At 38.6% G+C, this 22,335-nt stretch overlaps 1 protein-coding gene across 3 annotated transcripts in view; it reads left to right on the forward strand.

Moving 5' to 3' along the window:
• PPM1L (protein phosphatase, Mg2+/Mn2+ dependent 1L) overlaps positions 1-22,335 on the forward strand; it is a 248,372-nt gene that overhangs the window by 133,900 nt on the left and 92,137 nt on the right. Inside the window, exon 1 of one of the 3 annotated variants that reach the window (XM_036242254.1) lies at positions 8,424-8,479. The exons of 1 other annotated variant lie outside the window; for it this stretch is intronic. The gene's annotated coding sequence lies outside the window, so the exon portion shown is untranslated. Of the gene's footprint in view, positions 1-8,423; positions 8,480-19,063; positions 19,220-22,335 lie in introns of those variants that run through there. One more of the 3 variants, XM_036242256.1, reaches the window with a different exon arrangement.

The following is a 22,335-nucleotide window of genomic DNA, read 5'->3' on the forward strand; positions in this document are numbered from 1 at the left end:
CTTAACAACTGCATATGCTAAATGAGCTCTTATGAAGTGTTTAGTTTGTTTTTTGTGCTTCTGTTTTTTTCAGAGAAATTAAAATAACTTTTTTCGGTGTTGCATCTTGGTTGCAGGCTATAGCGGGTAATCAAGATGATATTTACCATGGTAAGGCATTTCTTGTGGGACTCAAAGACATTTAAATTTTTTATTGAGGTATAATTGACGTATAACATTATATTAGTTTCAGGTGTACAGCATAATGATTTGATATTTGTATGAATTGCAAAATGATCACCACAATAAGTCTAGTTAACATCTATCACCATACAGATTACAATATTTTTTTTTGTGATGAGAAATTTTATGATTTACTCATAGCAACTTTTAAATATGCAATATAGTATTATTAGCTATAGTCACCATGCTGTACATTACGTCCCCTATACTTATTTATTTTATAACTGGAACTTTGTGCCCATTTTGCCCACCCACAGCCCCCACATCTGGCAGCCACCAATCTGTTACTTGTATCTATGAGCTTGTTCTTTCCTTTTCTTTTGATTCCACATATAAGTGAGGTTGTATGGTATTTATCTTTCTCTGTCAGACTTATTTCACATAGCATAATGCCCTCAAGTTCCATCCATATTGTCAGAAATGGCAAGATTTCCTTCCCCTTTTTTTTGGTGGCTGTATAATATGCTGTTGTATGATATATATGTATGTATGTGTGTGTGTGTGTGTGTGTGTGTATGTATATATATATAATTTTCTATATTCATTTATCTGTTGATAGATACTTAGGTTTTTCCATATCTTAACTGTTGTAAATAATACTGCAATGAAATTGAGGGTGCATACATCTTTTTGAGTGTTGTAATTTCTTTAGAAAGATACCCAGAAGTGAATCATATGGTAGTTTAATTAATTTTTTGAGGAACCTCTCTATACTATGTTCCATAGTGCACCAATTTATATTCCTACCAGTAGTGCACATAGGTTCTTTTTTCTCCACATCCTCACCAACACTTATTTCTTGTCTTTTTGATAAAAGCCTTTCTAACAGATGTGAGGTGATATCGCCTTATGGTTTTGATTTACATTCCCCTGATGATTAGTAATTGAGTATCTTTTCATGTACTTGTTTCAAAGCTATTTTTTGAACTCAGAGAATTCAGAAACTGAAATTTGAACTTACCCTACTCTATAAAGTACTTCTACAGTGTGGTGTTTTTGTAATCAGAGTTCAAGTTCCTCCACATCTTTCCCAACATTTGCCATGGTCATTCTTTTTCATTATAACCATTCTAATAGGTGTGTCGCAGTATATCATTGTGATTTTAATTTATGTTTCCCTGATGACTAATAATGTATTTGTTGGCCATTCATGTATCTTCTTTGATGAAGTGTCTGTTCAAGTCTTTGACCACTTATTTTTTTATTGTACTGTTTGCCTTCTTATTATTGACTTATAAGAATTCTTTATATATTATGGATATAAATTCTTTACCAGATATATGTGCTGTGAATTTTTAAACTAATTTTTGACCACTAGAATTTACTGAAAATCTTGCCACAGTAGTGTTTTCAATGCATAATTAAAATAAAAAATAATGGTCTAGATGCTAAAATATAACACATCTGGGGTTGTGTAGCTCTCTTGAGTATAATTGAAAAATATAGATTAAAACTAATTTTTGTCATCCCAAACTTTCATGATCTCAGATTTCAACCAGATGACTGCCTACATATTTCTTTTTTCAGTACACTTTGAAACCCACTTAAAAAAATAAAAGTCCATTTTCTTAGACAGCTGCCAGTTGAATGCCAGTTTCACATTCCAGGTTTTTTCTGGTAACACCTTTGGGAGACATATGCTTCCAACTTTAGCTTCTGCTTTTTGCTCCATATGCCTCTTTTTCCATGTGTAGGTATCAGAAATGCATTTTGTCTGAATATGTGCATGATTAAGATGAAGCACATCGGGGGAGTCAGGCCCTCCAAATAGGAGAGAAAAGAAACTTGACCACCACCCACTTTAAAACAGTGACTTAGAAACATTTAGCACCAAATTCTTTTCTGCCAGTGAGTGACTTTACTTTTTAAGCTATAGGAACACTTGCTCCTTAGCTATTTCTTGTGCCATCTCTGTGCATTGTTCTAAGCTTAACTCCATGGGGCTGAACAGCAATTATTCTCAAGAGCTTAGAGAACAGGTGCTGAGAACAAGAGGCAATTACGCTTCTTGAATGCTTCTAATACCATTTGCTTCTGTTCCTCTATGGCTCTATATCATCATCTGCTCTCACTGAATTAGAGGCTTACATGACAGTATTTGTTTCAGTGACACTGAGTACCATTCTGCAATCCCACTAATGCTAGAAGATATTAAAGAAATCTCCCAATCTACTGGCATTATAAATAGCCTGTTCTAGCTAGATTAATCTAAACTTACATTATTATGTAAGGTCAGTGAAAGCATTTCTACTTTTAGAAATTGTTGACCTTTCTAGAACCTGCATTTCTGGCCTTGATTCCACTGAATATAACTAGTCAATGGACAGTAAGCAAACTCTTCTCTGCATGACTGAAATTGATACCATAAGGTCCCTTTTTCCTATCTCATATACTTTAGGCATAGCAAACTTCCTCCAGCTTCACTCAGAGCATATGTATTCTTATATTAGACATGATTTTCATAAACCTGGTTATCTGGTTTCCTTGTCCAAAGTTATTAAAACAAAATGGCAGGTGGGGTGCAGAGGGTCTCCTATATGCAGAAATATTGATAGCAGAGACCACCATATAAAAAAAGAAGAAAGGACATGATTTCAAAACCAAAGCTAATTTGGGACCATTTACTATAGGTGGACCCTGAGGATATCCCTGTGTTATAATGTATGCCAACAAAGGGATGGCCCTGATATATAAAGAAATATTACATTATCATCAGTGTTCCTTTTGTTCTTTGTTTGTGATAAAATTCTAGGTGCATTTCAAACTGAAATGATTCAAGTTGTTACACATCAATATTTAAGGCCTTGACCATAGGAAAACTTTCTCCTGTTCTCTGTCCTGAGGCCTCTGTGCCCTCCCTCCACTCCCCTGCACACACACACACATACAATTAACTCTGCTCACCCAGGACTCAGCTGCTAAGGGCATTTCCCCTAAGAAAAACTGCTTTAGCTGCTTCTCCTTTGAGTGCTTTTAGCTTGTACTCTCATGACATTCACAACCCCATATGGTAATTGCCTGTTTACTTGCTCATCTTTCCTACCAGAGCGAAAGCTGTTCACTGATGTATATGCCTAGCACTTAGCGCATTAGTACCTGGCACATCATAGATGCTTAATAAGTTGTTTTTGAATAAATGAATGGCTGAATAAGTGGAAATGAATCCAGAATAACATCTGGTGACAATTAGTCTGCATAGTACTTTAGAAAAGCAACATGCTCAAACTTTTGAAAATTTGTGCTCTAATGTGCTTGGAAATTTCTGTTACAAAGCATCACAGTGGGTAAGAGTTTAGAGTAGGGTGAGGGATATTTTCCAGATGTAAAAACAATGTAAATCTAAAAAGTGGTAATATACATAAATAGTCTAATATAATAGAGAAGTTATGGTTTAAATGTATCTTTCCTTAAGAGTTTTTGATATTAAAATATTCACATTAAGTTGCAAAATTGAATAGAGTATAATCCTATAACTTAAAAATTATTTTGAAAAATGTTTCTTTAGAACCATTATTAGTTCACCATTGCCTTGGCTCATAGAGAACAAGAAGAAACGTGTCATTTCATGAATCTAGTAACTAATAAAATACTGTTGTCTGGAATAATTTGAATCTAGAAAACAGAAAAAGCTTATTCTTGACAAGTTTGCTAATAATAAAAAATTGCATGGTGGTATAAAGCATTACATTTCAAAATGCTATGTTCAAGTCATGAAACTTGGAAGCACAGTGATATATACAAATGAACAAGAGCTCGGGTTTCAAGTATACATAGTGCCAGGAATAAAACAAGAGATTAAAAAGCAGGATTATTCAGCTCTGGATAGGTAATAAACAAGATTGTGAAATCTCTTCAGATTTGGATAATGGCTTTGGAATTCCTTTTATTTGTCTGAGTGACAATCATAACCATTAGTACTGTTCAGTTTTAGAATAAAATTGGTGAAATACACTAAACACAAGAAGAGTCCAGTTAAATGGGTATTTTTAGGGCCAGCTCTGTGAACCGTTGATTCAGCAGGCTGACTGGCATAGAAGACTTTTCTGAGGGCTTCTCTTTCCTTTAGCTTCCCCCCCTCCATCTGGCCTATGTCAACTGTGTCCTTCTGCTTTTTCGTTTATCTTAGTTCATAATTGGGCCACTTACGAACTGGGCTTTCTTCCAAAATATGATATTTGGTTGTGATCATTTTGACATAAGATTTAAAGCCTTGAAGATAAAAAGGCACACTTAAAAAAACAAACAACAACAACAAAAAAAAACCCTCCAAAACAATGAATATTAATAGGTATGCCCAGGCCCCATTCTCATGCCACTGATGGTAGGTACCCTCTACCTATTGTATAACATACTTTTAGACCAAGGAAAAATATCCTCAGAAATAGCTGCATCAAAATGTCACATAGCTGCTTTTTCCTGTTTTGCATTAGAAAGTTAGTGAGTAGCTGGTGTGAATTGCTCTATGAGCCTCAGGCTTAAGAAAACATTTTATATTTTATATTTTATAGAGTTTTGAGCCCTTCTTGCCACAAGTGGTAAGGAATCTGGTGTTAGTCATTATTATGGTTCTCCTGAAACACACACACACACACACACACACACACACACACACACACACACACTGTGTTGTCCTGCCTCCCAGGGCTTAAATGGTCCTAGGAACACTGGGAGAGCCCTGGTCCTAAGACATCGTCATGGTCACCGTGGCTCCTTCTGTTCACTTTGCCAAAGCTGAAATGGCACTTCATTGCTGGGAGTGGGGAGCAACTGTTCAGAGGTCTGCTACCTCTGGGAGCTCTATGGTAATAAGGCTGCATCCCAAGACTTAACTCAAGGGGCCAACCCACTGCATCCCCAGCCTGCCTTTCCCTGTCAGGCTCCTAGTACTTCAGTTCTGGAAGGACCTTTCATGGACTTTTCTTTCACAGTGAGGTTTAACGACCCATCTGGAAGCTCTAAATTGATAAAAGTCTAGGACCACAAAAGCTTGTTTTTAGGAATGCAGTTTATGGTCTCCCATCCCCCAAGGATGGACTGCATATTTCCTTGGGGCAGCTACCACCCAGCAATGGTACTTAGTTTTCATATCCTGCCACATTAAATTCTCAGTCACCCACATTTCCCCTCCCCCCAAGTTTTTGCAGGGCTAATTATGGCATGTTATGTAGCTTTTGGATTTAGGATCTTATACTCCTTGCAAGTGTGTAGCTGTCATGTTATCTTATCAAAGATCGGTCTCTTTCTTTTTTGCTCTCTGTCTCGCTCTTTCTCTAGCTCTGTGTCTTTCTCCCTCTTCATCTCTCTGAATCTTCATCTCTTTCTTAGCCTCTGTCTCTATTTCTGTCTCTCTGTTTCTGTCTCCCTCTGTCTCTCTCTCTCATACACAACCACACACACACATACACGCACACGCACGCACGCACGCACACATACTTTTTAAAGACCTGAACATATTTGTTTTGGAGAATCCCTTCAAGCAATCAAAGAGCGGTGGCGAGAGAACCTGTCTCCTAATGCCAATGTCATAAAGTCATTTACTCATCCCCCATGCTTTCTTTGCACACTGGAAATGGATCATGACACGATCCCGTTTCAATGTGGAATGGAGCCTCCTGAGGTGCCGCTGGCAGCTAGGAAGGCATTCCAGTGTTCATCAGTCAAAACTCATGGAAATTCCTGAAATTCAGTTTAGACCACACCTGTTTTTCAGTGTAGTATGTCAGAAAACAAGCACAGCAAAAAATGAATATATAATCTTCCATCTTGCATAATTATTGTGGAGCTTGTAGGTACCCTTTTAAATCACTAAATGACATGTCTGTGTTGTTAAGCCTACCTGTGCTAACGGGCCAATCAGCAGGCTGAATGTAGACTGTTGGCAGCTGAGGTTGTAGGTAATGTAAGTTTTTTTATGTTCTCAAGGGTGAGTTTTGTGTGTGTGACCAGAAGGCTATTCAGAAGATTTAATTTTGGTTTTAAAAACCAACATTTAGTTTTTTTAAATGACGAGTCAAAAAGCCTAGTTCTTTAAGCTTTTAAGTTTAGCTTCCAGCTCTAGTTTCTTCTTTTTTATGTATAGATCAGACTATGCTTAGTAATCATTACAAGGGGCCTTTGAATAATGTTTGGTCCCATTTACAAAATTGATTAATTAAACATTTAAATGGTGCTTAGAATCTTAACATATTTATTCTTTCTTTTTAAGAACTTAAATTGAGTTAAACAAAATATTGGTGGGTGGTAAATAATACTTTAAAATTTAATACATCAAATTTATAAGTACAGTGATCCTCAAGATTTTTTAAATGTTCTTTAAAAATTAAAATATATATAGATTTCTGAACAGAAAATTTTTTATTTAAAAAATATTTTATGCTTATATTTAACTTTTGAAACTTCTAGGACATAAAAGACATAACTCCATTTAAGGCAGGCAGTTAACTAAGGTTACTTATGACCAGAGATTTCAGTCAGTACAAGCCTTAGAGTTGTAGAGATCCAGAGCACTTCTTATCCACCGACTAAATAAGCCACCAAATGCCACCTAATTCAGGGTTATTTCTCAGTACACTGAGTTTACTAATGACCAGAGATTTCCATCTGGCCACTGATTAGATTCCCACTGACTAGATTGTAGTCAGTGGATAGTATGCTTGAAATTATTTTATAGTTGCTCTCTCATGGACTTGAGAAGAGGCATTTAGTCTGTGTGTTTTATATGCCTGGGTATAGATTATAAACACATTACCAGGTTCTTCTGATTACTCACTAAAGTCTCTCTACACCAGGTTCATCACCTGCATACTTTTGTTTCCTAAGTTACAGAAGTGACTCTTCCATTTAAGTCTAAAGACTTTTGAACTAGAAGTTTAAATGATATTGATTGAATTTGAATATTTATTTTACTGTCTTCCTTGAAGTCACCTCTTATGAAGTCATGGTTCTCACAGTTGTAAGAAATGAAAAGATTTATGCACTTTTGTTATTTGCAGATAAGCAAACTTATGTAATAACTTTATTTATTTATTTTTTTGACCATCTATATGTCAAGACACTGTGCTAGGCAAAAGGAGTACAATCATGGTTAAGACAGACATGGATTCTTTCCTCATAAAGCATATGATAAAGTGAGGTTGATCATATCCTGGTGGTGAAGTTTAGGAAATATAAGGGCAGGTATTTATATATTGGGTCTGATTTCTGCCAATGCATAAACTACTAAAGGTCCTAATTTTTTGCTTCTTTGGAGTGTAACTGATGCCTGTTCAGTTTGAGTTCCTGTAAAATTAACTTGGGGATTATTACTAGCAAAGGAACTAGAATTTGTGTCTGGTTACGTCAAGAGTAACCTTGTGGAACAAAGAAAAATGCTCACTTCTAAAAGCAATCTATTTCCTATTCACTGATGAGCTTTATTTTTATTTATATTTGTTGAGCTTTATTTTTAAATAAGCTACTCTTGCCTTTTAAGATCTCACTATGGATATCACAATAAAGCTTGGTCATAAAGAGTTTTGGGGCTGCTCCCTTTGAAGCCATTTAGGAAATTACAGTGAGTCACACCTTACAGAAACCAGTTAGGCTGATTCCGGCCTTATTTCCACTTGGAGATATTTTTTTTAATGAATATGTTATTGTTCCAAAAGAGCTTCATAAAAGCCATAGTTCTATATCCCGATTCTCAAGAAAGGGCTTTAGAAGTTATGCTAATCAGTCAAGTTGACTTAGAAAATGTGTCCTTATTTCAGGAAGTTTTAGGTCATCGAGTAGCATATGCAACTGGTTTATTTGGTGAATTCAGTTCATGTGAAATAGCTTCATTCTCTCACCACTGCTCTCAGATCATAACATGTCAATGAGTATTGAAACGCGTACACTAAATAGAAAAAATAGTAAGGCATAAGAAAATATTAGTTTTCTCTTCAGTCATCCTCACTTTGAAACCAATGTTGAGGCTGAATTGAAAATTCAATTAGTAGATGCTACCTGTGTTTGATATGACCCAATAATGATTATCTGCTGGACAAAATAGTCTTTTTGAATAAAGTGTATGGGGTACATTTGAACCTTTGAGAATGATAAAATCTCAGGACAATTTTCTTCTTGGGCTCAGGGACTCCTGAGATATTCACAAGATGATTTTTTTCTTCTCAGGGGAAGCAAATGGAATTAACAAACTGTCATCTGCTATTCTTAGGCAAGTTAAACCACAGTCTGTGTTCCCTGTCCCAGAGGATGAGAAACTTTAGCAAAAGAGGTATACATTTTTCTGCAAATGTCCTGCTAAAAGTCTCTCTTTAGAAAAGATATTCACTTGTTTCTGTTTCATTTAGGACAGAGGTTAAGGTGTATTCTCCCTCCCAAATGATGAAAGAGAATGTGATTAGGTGTCACCATTGAGCAGTGATTTCTGTCTTAGGAAAAATAATTATCCTCTTTGGAATAGTCTATTGGTTGTTCCCACAGTAGTTGCCTGTGGACTGTGAACAAAACCTGCCACATAGCTCGAAGCCTAGAAATTTTGGATGCATTGAATAATCCATTCTTTTGCAGAGGGTTAGAAGCAGTGTGGGTAATAGCTAAATATTGTATTTGAGAGAGACATTAACAAATTTTAGCTCTTCTCTGTGTATATTCAGAAACGTCCAGAATCAAAAATGGTCCAGCCCAGAGAGAAAAACCATTTCTAATTTTAGCAGGTTCTGCCATAGGCAGCGAGAGAATCAAGTGTAGCCAGCCAAAGCTAGTCTGATAATGACTGTGGCAACTTTCAGATGTGGAAGTCAGCACCTACCTATGCTTTGTTCTCTCGGACAAAATAAAAAGGTTTAATAAGCTATGGCGCTCAAGCACTAGAAAAGTGCAGCACCCACAGTATAGTTGGTGTCTGGAAAACAGTTGCTATTTCAAGACTTGATAGAGGTGCTAGCATATACCCTTCTTTGCCTAAATGTAATACATAACACCTCCTGGCGTATCGTAGAGAAAAATCTCTAAAGCTGAGCCACGGGGTTAATAGTTAGGCTTACCTCTCCATATGGGACCGAGATAGGTCAGTTATGACATTTTTTACAAATAGTTTAGTGAATCTAAAATTACAAGCTAAATCCTGACTATTTCTGATGATAGGAAATAATTCACATTTAGATTTCCTTTCAGATCCTTATCCTTCTATCCGCTCTTCACTGACATAAAACTTCATTGTAGACATGCTGGAGGCTCATTTTTACCTAGCGCAGCAAAAATGTGTAAAATGGCTCTTCTTTCCTGTTTGCTATATATTCCCTTTAAGAATTTAAAAAAAAAAAAAAAAAAAAGAATAAACTGCATCTGTCCAAACAAATCCAACTTGTAAAAATCAGCAAGTCGGGAAGCTGTTTCTAATCACTGAAATCAGCTCTTAGAATTCTGAATGCGGAAATGACATGTTCTTATCAAAGGAGAAGCAGTCGTGACCATGTGCAATGGCCGCTGTTCTGCAAATTTGATTTACCACTTCACTAAAACCCTCGTTTGTGAGTGTCACATCTGCAGGCATAAAATCGAATGTCTCAATCCAGTTCATGCTGCCAGCAAGTTTTGGAAATAGAAATTATGAGGTTTTTGAGAGAGTTGTTAAAATTTATTTAGTATCTGTATGTTAGAGAACACATAGGTGGAAAGACAATACAGTTTCACTTGAAGCTAGCCATTTGATGATCAAAACAACAGTTCAGTTGAGTGTGGCTTATTATTCTAATTTGGTTGTTATTAACAAAATTTGTGGTCTTGGCTTTCTTCAGCAGTTGTAAAGTGTTTTATTAAGTGAGGCTTTGTGTTCTCGGGAGGCTGTTTGTTTTGCTGTAAACTAGCCCATCATTACTGAAAGTAGAATAACAAACTCTTTTAAACCATCATTTCAATAAGTCCTCACCTCTGTACCATTAATAATAAGGATGAAAATCGACCTCATGTTTTTAGAGAACCTTAAGGTTCAGTCACATCTGCTACCTCATGTAGTTTCCTGAAATGAAATGGGTAATAGAACTAAAGCAGATATTTTGAAGGGAGAAATTGAAGCCTAGCAATGTGACTGGTCTAGAGCTGAAAAGTTAGTTAAGGGCAGGCACCTATAGAAGGCCCCACCCTCTAGTTCTGCTCTTTCCAGCCGTACGGGGAGTTAGCCATGGGTCTTGAAAGGGTTGATGATGGTAGGATTACGCCTACTCTTGCTGTAAGGCAAGCTAATTTCTGGATTCAGAAATCTAGCAGCAAGGAGTTCTGTTGATCGCAAGAAGGGAGGATCGCAAGGAGGATGAGAGATGTAGTCTGTAACTAGGAATTTTGAAACGGAGGTCCTGACTGACTAGGCTCCTTCAGTGACCTGCTACGCATGTAGCCAGAAAGGTTCTGTACCTACCTGCCTCCTGTCCCCTTTCCCAAGGTTTTTTTTTTTCTCTGCCATTTCATATAACTTCCATGAATCTCTCCTTTTATGATTTCTGAACCTTATAGCTTGTAGCATGCATTCGGATACTTGATTAGAATTCCAGAATTTGGGAACTAGAGCTTACAAATCATCTAGCCAGGTTCTTTGTTCAAAAGTGATTGGATTGTGGAGACTGTGATTTTTGAGATGAAATGACTAAAACTCTAGGCCTGGTTCAGATCTCTTTCTACTACATAATCACTCTTGTTTCATTTCAATGAGCCAGTCTCCACACCAGGAATTTAAGCTCTTTGAGGACAAGAATTTCCTAGATCACCCCATGACAGCTACAGTGTGCTGAATACATTCTAGTGCCATGGAAGTGTGTGTTGAATCGACTTTGGAGCAACAGAATTTGCTTGCTGTGCTGTCTGTGGCTCCCTCCAGCCAAGTAGGCTGACGTTTGTCTCAATTTGAGAAATCTCTTTTCTGGCTCTGATACAAATGTGCTTTGGCAGTGGCTGCTGTGGGTGTTGGGTACACAGACAACTGCTAATGCCACAGGATTGCCTTCTGACCCAAATAAATGGTCTTCAGGACAACATTCTCCTGAGCCCTCCGTACTTGTTTGAAATACTAGATGTGTAGAGCATGAATTGATAGAGGAACTTCTTTAAGAGGCAAGGCATTCGTACTTGTTTTATTTCAAATATATTCCAAGGAGCTTGTTATAGCCCTATAAATAATCATTGATCCTCCCAGGATGCCTCACAGCATAAATTTCTGTTTTGCAGATGAATCAAGAAATTCAGAGCTTTTCCACCTAAGGCAAATGAGTCGATATCATGCAAATTAAATGCTCTGAAGGATGATGGGGCAGGAGGTCTTTTTCTGCATCTTTGCCTTTGCCAGATGTGTGTACAAGGAACATCCCATGCCTGAGCAAAAGACAGAAAACCCTCACCTGTGTCGCTTTAATACACCAACATCAGCAAAGGCCCAGAATCAAAGCTGAGCTGTATTATCTCTTCTAACCAGAGCACTCTCAGGAAAGTACAGTTGGGAAAGCAAAATAATTTCCAGTTGTATCTTGAAGCTGTCTGGTGTGATATCATGATGTTTAATACATACAATGGATACTTTTTAAAGAGGGAGAAATTATATAGTGATAAACAGAAGAACTACATTTAAGGCCTGAAGAATCACCTGCATAAAATTTGTTCTCCTCCTTTACCTTGTAGCTGTGTTTGTATTCTCATACTGATGAGTGTTCTTTTTAAATTGGAGACTTATCCATGCTGGTGATGAAATTATTACATGTTATGTGATTTTTATGCCATGAAGTTTCTCGTTTTCACTAGATGTCATTGAGAGAGAGAGGGAGAGAGAGAGAGAGAGAGAGAGAGAGAGAGAGAGAGAGAGAGAGAGAGATGGTGATTAACATGTCTATAAGAAAATCTATCTGTGGCTGGTCAAATGAAACTTGCCACTAATGCTTAGTTTTATCTTGAGTATATGAATTTATTATACTAACTTTCCCATTTTGGTCAGGCGGCTGCTATGCTGTTCAAGGGTCTAGTTTGGTATTTGGGTTCTTAGATATGCGGTAGGGCAAGAGAAGAGTGCCTGGCATCTAGATAGGCAGTAGGTGCTCAGTATATGTGCATTGAATGAAGTAAATAAAGAGAAGAATGAATGACTCCAGAGCCCACCACAAAACCTGGAATAAACCAGCTAGTGACCTGTTGTAGAGTCATAGAATGTTACAGTTAGAAGTGGCATTAGACGTTATTTATCTAGTTCTCTATTAGGAGACATCAAATGAATTAGATCTGTTTGCTCTAGAAAATCTTTTGAAGGAGAGATTTGAGTACGAGAGATGGTAGATTTACATATAGTTAGATGATTGGGGTTTCATAGCCAGCCTACCACTTGCTTTTTTTGATATTACCTGGGACATTTTCCCCCTCTAAATTAAGGATAAAATGAGAGATTGGGTGTAAATTTTGGGGTTCATGTAGTTACTCTGCCTGACAACCTTTTTCACTACTAGCAACAGATGACACATTCCTCCTGACCGCAGGGCACGTGGCCAGGTACCTTGCTCCATCTGATCACAGCGATTGGTCTGGGAGGCGAAAGCATGATTGCATCGGGACCAATTAGTGTATTTCTGTGGGGTTCTTCAAACTAAGCCTGACTAGGCCTTTTCTTCCAGTGCAGTATTGCTGTGAGGATTTGCTCTTGGACCCCTGTTGGAGAGAACAAGATGACAGAGAATAGTAGAGGGACAGGGCAGATGGAGCTTGGATTCCTTGGCCCCGAGGCAAACCTAACCTTTATTGTCACAGAAGTTTTTCTTGTTTTTAACCTAAAAATTGCCATTTAGGGTTTAAGGTAGTAGATTAGTTTGCTAGGTTGCCATAACAAAGTACTACCTTCTGAGTGGCTTAACAAACAGACATTTATTTTCTCACAATGCTAGAGGCTAGAAAGTCAAGACCGAGGTGTTGGCAGGATTGGTTTCTCCCGAGGTCTCTCTCCTTGGCTTGCAGACACCATCTTCTCACCGGGTCCTCACAGGGCCTTCCCTATGTAGTGTCTGCGCTTGATCTCTTCTTCCCATGACTGGGAAAGGAAAGAGAAAGAGGAGAGGAGAAGGGAGGGCCAGCGAAGTGCTCGTTGACTGACGGTGATGCGAAAGGACTCGATGCTTTCTGTGTCTTGTAAATACTTCACAGTGCTGACTCTCTCCTGGTCATGCTTGTATTTGAGCCACTCCCCGGCCCCCTACATTTTACTTATAAGATGAGCAATGTGTTTTCCTTACCTTCGGGTTTTCAACAGTCATTCCATAGAGTCTCCGTTATGGCGTCCTTCTTACTCCTCCGACATTCGTGGGTGTGAGGTTCTTGGGGTACCACTGAAATAAGCATTTTCAGAAGTCCCCACAGGAGAATGAATGGTCTTTATTGGCATGGAGTTACATTTTTGGGGTTGTAGAATCCCAGTTCCCTCAACCGAGCCCTGGAAGAGGGGCAGCTGTGGGTTTAATAAAACTAAAACCAGGGTCAGAGTCCAGAGCTTTCTCTCCATGAAGAAACTGGGTCTGATGTGGCATCAATCCAGATTCAGTCCATGAATCCATTGTGTGGAGTTCACATGGCTGTGGGCCACATGGTGAATGCAGGGCATGGAAGTCCCACAAGCCAGGGGTCCAGCACAAGAGAGGGAGAGGGGGAGGGGGAGGGGGAGGGAGGGGGAGGAGGAGGGGGAGGGGGAGAGGGAGAGGGAGAGGGAGAGGGAGAGGGAAGCGCTTTCCTTTGTCTAGGAGATTAAATATTCAGGTTTTGTGTGTTTGCAGTGCGACACATGGAACAGCACTTTCCCAAGAATCTTCCTCAGAAACCTTTAAGTTTTACTCTCTTGACCTTCATTTTGAATATGAGGCAGGGCTTTTTAGAACCACAGAGCTGATTATTAAATGTTTCTTTTATATATTTGCATGTGTGCCTGGAACTCCAAGTTGGAATGTTATGACCATTAGCTCTTGGTATCATCTCCGCTGAAACTTGCAACTTTGACAAAACTTTTTAAAAAAGTGCTTTGTAAATTGTGAGGTGCTACATAATTGTAGGGAACTGACTCTCTTTGTCCCAAAGATGTACAGGACTGTGTGAGACAGAAAAGAGAGTAAAATGTGGCTGTCCTTGAAGAGGCAGAGATTTCCAAGAGATTTATATAGGTTGGTCTGTGTGACTTTGGTTTGTGTCTAATTAATACATACCTCATTACTTAGTTAAGGTAGAATTGTTACTAATACACAGCTCCAAATTTCATGTGCAAATGGCAGTACGCAAAATGGTAGGGGACAGACATTGAAGTGAAACATGAGAGTTGTCCAGGAAGACAGCATTGCTCTCCCTTGTAGTTTAGGCCGCCTGCAGTCGGTACACATGTCCACCGTGTCCACACGCTCAGAGTAGGTTTGTGTGGTTGTGGTACTTTGCCAAAGTGCCCAAACTGACTGACCGTCCTGTACTCCACTCATTTCTTCACTCAGGGGTTGCAGAAATTGTCAGAGAAAAGTAGAGAGCCAGTGGGAAGCTGCTGTCATCAAGTGGAATCCATGTCTGTGTCCATCCATTTAGTTCATTCAGCAATTACTCGCTGAGCACCTACTCTTTCTCCCAGGCACTTATCCAGAGTGGTGAGCTAAACAGTCAGAACTTGCAGTCTAATGGGGGAAACAAACACCAAAGATTTAACTGTACAATCGCAAATTGTGCTAAGTGGCAAGAAAAACGATGACAGGACAGGGAGAGGGCAGGGACCTTAGTTTGGGGGTGGGTCTCACTATTTGTCCATGTTTGCAGTTCACATGTACTTATAATTAAACAGTAGTTATCAGTAGTACTAAATGAAATACAGCATATGATTAGAACATAATGTTTTCCAGGGGAACAACTCATCTTTTTTCCAAAATGTTGTCTTCTTCAGATGGTGTTTGACCCTTTCCCCAAGTAGGGCTTAGACTTTGTTTAAAGAGACTACTTTGGAAGTCCTCAGTGTTTACTGAAATAGATGTTTGTGTACAATATTTTCTCTAAGTAGTCAGTTCTGTCCTCTAAGCTTCTTGTTATCTGAAATCTGAAGAGCTCTCATAGAGGAGTCATTGTTTCGTTTTGTTTTCTGCTTTCTCACTCTCCGTGGTTAATCCCTCTGTTTTTTAAACTGTATTTCAAAGCAGTGAAGTGGAGGGAGTCAGAAGGATGAGTGAGGAACGTTTGCTAATAGGAACGCTTTCTCTAAAACAAATTACCTAAGGTTTCTTCAAGAAAGCAAGAAAGTGAATGTGGTTATGAGTACATGGTGAACACAGAAAAATTTGGCTAGACTGAAACGGGGTGAATTGAGAAAAAGCTCGTATTTCTTCTGTGATATAATGTCTGTTTAAAGTCTGCTTAAAGCAGAGAATGCTTGACACCTGTCCATTTAATTTTGAGAAAAATCATTCCTCAATGCCACACGACACAGGAGAGGTAGGACCGTACAGTGCATTTAAAAACGTGCTTCTAGCCCTGGCCAGTTTTGCTCAGCGGTTAGAGCGTCGACCTGCGGTCCAGAGAGACCTGGGTTGGGTTCCCGCTAAGGGCATGTACCTCGGTTGCAGTTTGTCCCCGGCCCTGGTTGGTTGTGCGGGTGGCAGCCACTCGATGTGTCCCTTTCATGTCAATATTTCTCTCTCTCTCTCTCTCTCTCTCCCTCCCACTCTATCTGAACATAAAATGGAAAAAAAAAAATGTCCTCGGGTGAGGATTAAAAAACAAACAAACAAACAAAAAATGTGCTTCTATTTTGCCACTGACTATTGATCATCCTTGGGTAAGTCCATTGGTGCTCTGTACCTCAGTTTCCTTAGCTACAAGCTGAAGTTAAGGATAACATCTGCCTCACTGCCTCTCAGGATTGTTGTGGGGATAAATGGAGTAGACTTAAGATGTTTCCTGATCATAAAAACCTTCATATTTAATAAATTATTATCATTGCCATTTGTTTGTTTTTGAGTTTTTGGTTGTGTCATCTTAGGCCATAAAACCATTCTTCCTAAGTTCATTTATCCTTAGGCCAAGATTCATGACATCTTGCCTGTGTACTTGCTTGAGGAAAAGTTTTATGACATGGCTGCTACCAATACGAGTATTCCTGGTGGTCAGATGTATCAGAAAAGTATGTCATTTGCAGCAGGAAAAACAGGGTTTGAATTTCAGCTCCATCATTCCCTGCTAAGTGACTCTGGGGGAATTTATTCTTCTGTGCTTCAGTTTCCCCATCTGTAATATGGCTTTGAGGATAAATGATAAAGATTACTGAAGTGTTACCCTGGCCCGTTTGGCTTAGCGATTAGAGTGTTGGTCCACAGATGGAAAGGTTCTTGGTTCAATTCCAGTCAAGGGCACATACCTGGGTTGCAGGTCCGATCCTGGCCCCTGCGTGTGGAAGGCAACCAATCGATGTGTTTCTCTTACATCGGTGTTTCTCTCTCTCTCTGCCCACTCTATCTAAAAATCAATGGAAAAACATCCTTGGGTGAGAATTAACAACAACAACAAAAAATACCAAAGTGTTTAACCCACTGCCAGGTATTCTGATAGATTTTTATTAAGTGCTAGTGCTCTCCCCCTAAAACAGTAAGGAACCCAGTATTTGCAAAACAGATTTTTTTCAAAAATAAAAAGATCTATGAGGGATTATAATTAATATAAATTTAGTTTCTTATCAAATTTTGCTGCAGCTGAGAAAGTGGGGCACATCTGTACTTGTTTTCTAATAAAATCATATTTGAAAACATTTTAGTCTTTGTTTTATATACTTATTATTTATAGGAAACTGAGTGCAGCTGTTTCTTGATGGATATATTATAGAAAGTAATTTATTTTTATTTTATTACAACTTGAAATGTTACAACTTGAATAAATGATTTCTGTTGTTTATGTGGAATTTATAGCCTACCCATTTTCAGAAAAGTTTTAAAATTGTTGATAAAATTGAGCCCAATGGAAAACAAAGCAGTTAAAAATGACATTGGAACAAAAATAAGAAAGGCAGGACAATCAAGAGGTGTCGAATATTTCTAAGGGAAGAGGACAGCAAGAGCTCTTCTTGCTTCCTGCATTTCTTGTGGTTTCATCATCAATTTTCACTGTCCCTCTTCAAGTGCTCCCCACCTTCCTGCCGGCCCCCCTCCTTATTATGTGCAGGAATAGGAGACCTGGGAGCTTGGGAGGTTGGTGGGAAATGAGCCACAGCTGCCCAAGAATTTGCAGCACACAAATAGAAAGTGTACATTCTTTTTGTTGCCTTGACAATTTTCCTTGAATTGAGAGCTTCAAACATTGAGTATGCGTGTGTTGTCTCTTCCTGGGATATAACCTAACTTTCTCTCTTTATCTGCAATGTTTCGGGGCCAGGAATGCTGGAACAAGCGACTTCAGGCAATCTGATTACAGAAAAGAGGATTCTGATACCTAACTTTCTGTTTATGAATTTAAAATGACTATTTCTCTTTAAGAAGAGTGCCTCTTGAGGAATGTTTAATGGAGGTTTATGCTGTTAAGGATATTTCAACCTAATGGTGTAATTACCATATGTCATTAATCCTATTCCTACAGGGAACTGGTCTTTTTTTTTCTTTGAAAGCCAGAGGGTAACAAGACCAAATGTTTTCAACTTTAGCACATTATTCATTTTAAATGCAAGTTGACAAGTTGAGAATATGAAAAACAAGAAATGTAGATGATCAATTTTTTAAAAAGTGGAAACCACTAAACTGTGTTAAAAAGAATGCCTCATGGCATCTTATTCCGTGTTGGTATTAGTGTAAAACAACTTCTTGCTGCGTCTTCTATTTTTAGACTGCTTACATCTGTGTTCTTCCCATCCCAAATACTTTTTTTTGGTAGGTTTCCTGCTGGGACCAAAGTCAAACAATGAGAAAGGAGGGAAGGTTAGCATTTAAGAGGTAAATTTAAGAGATTACACATTCATTATTTTGGACTCACTCTTTTCTGCGAGAAAGAGATGGCTCGATCTATTTTTTCTACTTTCTTTTCATTCAAGATTATTTTTATTGCAAAAGTAATATGTATGTATTGTATAGAAATCCCGAAAAGTAGAAAAAAACTTAAAGAAGAAAAAAATCACATAGAATTCCTCCACCCAGAGAGAAGCACTATCGAGAGTGGTTCTGTGGGCGACACCCTCATTTTATGTGTGTGTGTGAGTTCATGCCACAGGACTTTTCTTTTTCAGTTAGCAATATACTATAGATATGTTCACATTATTAACATTTCTTTTACATCATCATTTCTGATGGTTCTGTGTTGTTCTGTCGATTATATAAATATGACTAGACAGGGACAAAACATTTATCTGAAGACAGAGGCCTTCACACCCAGCCCCGAAGGTATCGCAGTCCGTACATGCCCGGCCTAGTGAGGACCTGTGCCATGCTCCCTGAAGGCGGCTGCTGGGACTTCAAGGAGAGTCCAGACTGCTCCACCTCTGCGTTTTCACGCCCGGTGCCTCCATTCCTTGGTGACTGAAAAAAGCCTTGGAAGAGGCTTTCTTGGCTATCACTGTGCAAAGTGAACAAGATAACTTATATGCAGTGTTGTTTTCTTTAAAGAGAACTTGTACTCTGCAGGGACTCTTCGATTCCTTTTAGTTATACAGAATGAGTTCTGTGAATTTTATATTGGCAGTCATTTAATTTTCCCATCCTGCAGGATGTAGTTTTAGATTTTGACGTATTAATCTGATCTCTACTCCAGCTCCACCTTTAGAGAATTGTGTAATCTGCAGCAGCCAGGGCACCTTTCTGGCAGGCAGGAGGCCAAGGGAGTGACTGGGTAAATCCATCTGTACCTGTACATAAATGTTTCCTTCTTGTGTTTGGTTTCAAGTAATCAAGAGTAGTGATCCATCGGTTACACTGTGCTGGGCCAGCACCAGGGCACTGCAGCAGAGACCCGGGGATATGGGAAGACGGCTATGCTTGGGCTGTGCTGAAGTCGTGCTGCACAGACGGTGGGTGCTGCCGCTCCCCTGTTTGTCTTTCCCAGCGGACTTGTCCCGGGGCCTGGAGCTGTGCCCCTTGGGAACTTGAGTGGGGAATGAGGCCACTGAAGGGGTCCTAACTGCACCAAATCAAAGCTCCTTGAGCCAGCCAGGCCATTAACTCCTTGATATTTGATTACTAGCAGCTCCACCACTGGAAAATGTCATCAGGTCCTTATACTATATCTCCTAAACAATGCATTTTCCCTTTGAATGGTTCGTGTTTTCTTGTACTGTAGAAAAATCAGAAAAACATTTTGGCAATCTAGTAGCTGGAGGTGCCAGCGGCTGTGTCCTCCACCCCCACTGCTCCCCCAGGCCTGCGTCTGACTGCAGGCAAAGAGAGCCCCACAGAAGGCTCAGCAATAAACAAAGGCCCTGATTTGCATATGGGTTTGAAATTGATCCTTGACCTATGTGTTTTGCTTGTCTGTTTCTCTCATCTATTATGACTGTCATGTGTGGGGAATTGGGGGAGAATTTTCAATTTAATTTCTTGACATTATTTTAATGGTTCAAGATTTACTCAATCCTAGGTATCAGTCTAATGACACATGAAGAAAAGTAAACTCGGAATAAATTGTACCAAAACATGTTTCCCAGGAGCTAGTAAAATAATTTAAATTCATTTCATAGTTGTCTCTGATTTAAAACTCTTTTCATTTTTCAGCCATTTCATTTAATAATAAAAGAATGCAAAAACCACATAAGGGAAGTCTTTGACATAACAAATAAAATGCCTATTGTCTGGTTAAAACATTTTAACACTTTGGACTGTTTTTATAATTCTATATTCATCTAGGTCCCAAATGTTTTATGCCCAAAAGTGCAATGAGTTAGCATGAAGAGTCATTGAATGGTAGAAACTTATGCCACGAGTTCAGGATACCTGCTAAATGTATTTCAATATTTAAACTATTGGTAATGTTAGCTTTTGCAATGCTAGATCTACATACATTAAGAGTGCATAGTTTAAGTTAGGTGATATTTCAATCTTTTTAAGAGACTGACATCAAGAGTGCTTGCCCGAAAGGGTGTTTTTACACTTTTATAAGTATTTTTCCTGCTTTGTTCCTATATCATGACTGCCTGTTTAACACCACGCTTCTAATGCTGAAGATTATTCATACTAGGTCTCATTTTTGCTGCCTTAGTTAAGACTCAGCGAGAGAATTGCTGTATTTATTAAACGAATTTGTTCATTGTTGCTAATGTGACAGCAGGAATTTGAAGCCATCTGATTCTTAGCTGGTTCTGTTCATTCAGTTAGGGTTCCATTCTGCCAATTGATGGCTGCTAAGTCACTAAACTAACATAGAGGTTTTGGAGAAACTTCTGTTCCACTGATACCTAAAAATATGAGCATATTTTTTAACCATCTGGATAATCATAATGCCTTCTGTTGGCTAGACTTATACAATTTCACTTTGAGAAATTACCACTTAATATGATACCTGCAAAACAGAAAGTTTGCAAAACTGATATTAGGAACCTGTGAACTATTACTTCTCTCTGCTATTAGTCTATTGAATTATAGGCAGTTCTCAGGCTTACATTACTTAATTTGCACCTCCAAAGTAGGATGGTATGATAGAAGGAAACAGTCAGGTAGGTAAATACATTTTTAAAATTCATGGAATAAAATTTAAGACAGAAAAAGATTTTGAAGATCCTCCAACCCAGTATTTTCCCTTCAGCCCACTTTCCTGTCTTGCAGATGAGGAGACTGAAGGCCAGAGAGGTTAAGCAATGTGTGTGAAAGCACACAGCTGCAAAGCAGACAATTGCAGTGCAACCTGGGACCCAGGTTTCCTAGTTTTGTTCAGCATTCCTTCCAGAAAAAGCTGCAACAGCAGAAAACTTGATTGCCCCACAGTTTACTGTGGAGTAGAATGAAGTGCCCAAGGAGAGCATGCCTAGTGCACTTCTCAAGCTTTTTCAAGTTTGTGGGTGGTGGGGAGAGACTGTTAATAGACCGGTGCACAGTGGGAACCCAAGGAAAGACCGTGGCAGTTCTCCAACATATTGTTTACAGTGAGTTCTGGGAATTCGCTGGGAAATTTACTTTTTAAAATAACATCTATGAATTGGTTCAGCTATTTTTTTAAAGTCACAGAGAGAGCAATAACTACATTTCTTCATGCATTCTCAAACGTTGATCCATCATATTTAATTCACAAGTCTATGGAATAGCTCAACAAGAATGTTATACTTCTTCTTCCACAAAGTATATTAGAAAAGTTGTCATATAGGTCATTTCAAATTATCCTTTCCTTGATTATTGCCTAAAGAACAATTAAATTATATAATTGAAATTTGCTGAGAGAGAACTTAAGTGCCCTCCCCACACACAAAGATAAGTATGAGGAAGTGATAAATGTGTTAATTAACTAGATGGGGGTGGGGGGATCCTTTCACAGTGTATACATATATCGAATCACCATGATGTACACTTTAAATATCTTACAAATTTAGGTGTCAATTATACCTCAGTAAAGCTGAAAAAAAAAGAAAAAAAGAACTGAAACGTGACTCAATCATACCTAGGAATTTCTTTGGGAAATATTTAGTTTTTAGGGCCCCAAAGCATAATCAACTCTGCAGCCTAGAAATTATTTTTTCTTTTAATTTTTTCTTTTCTTTTATTGATTGTAGAGAGAGGAAGGGAGAGGGAGAGAAAGATAGAAACATCGATGAGAGAAAACACTGATTGGCCTCCTCTTGCATGCCCCCCACTGGAGATCGGTCCACAACCTGGCATGTGTCCTGATCGGGAATCGAACAGGGACCTCCTGGTGCATGGGTCGACGCTCAACCACTGAGCCACACCAGCCAGACTGGAAATTGTTTTTTAAAAAAGCATTTAATCTCAGTAAGATAAAGTCAGTTTAAAGCTCCAGGAAGCAATTGTATTTGAAAATAATTGATCTGTTTCCATCTGATTTAATATGATGAACTTAATATATGTACTTCAGATCTTCCTCTGCCAGACTTCGCCAGCGTCAATGTGTCCATACTGCTGCCCCACCTGCTGTTCTCAATAACAAGTCTGGTCCATTATTTTGTTTAAAACACTTAGGGATTTG

Source organism: Molossus molossus, unplaced genomic scaffold (assembly GCF_014108415.1).
Source record: "Molossus molossus isolate mMolMol1 unplaced genomic scaffold, mMolMol1.p scaffold_m16_p_5, whole genome shotgun sequence".
Taxonomy (NCBI): Eukaryota; Metazoa; Chordata; class Mammalia; order Chiroptera; family Molossidae; genus Molossus; species Molossus molossus.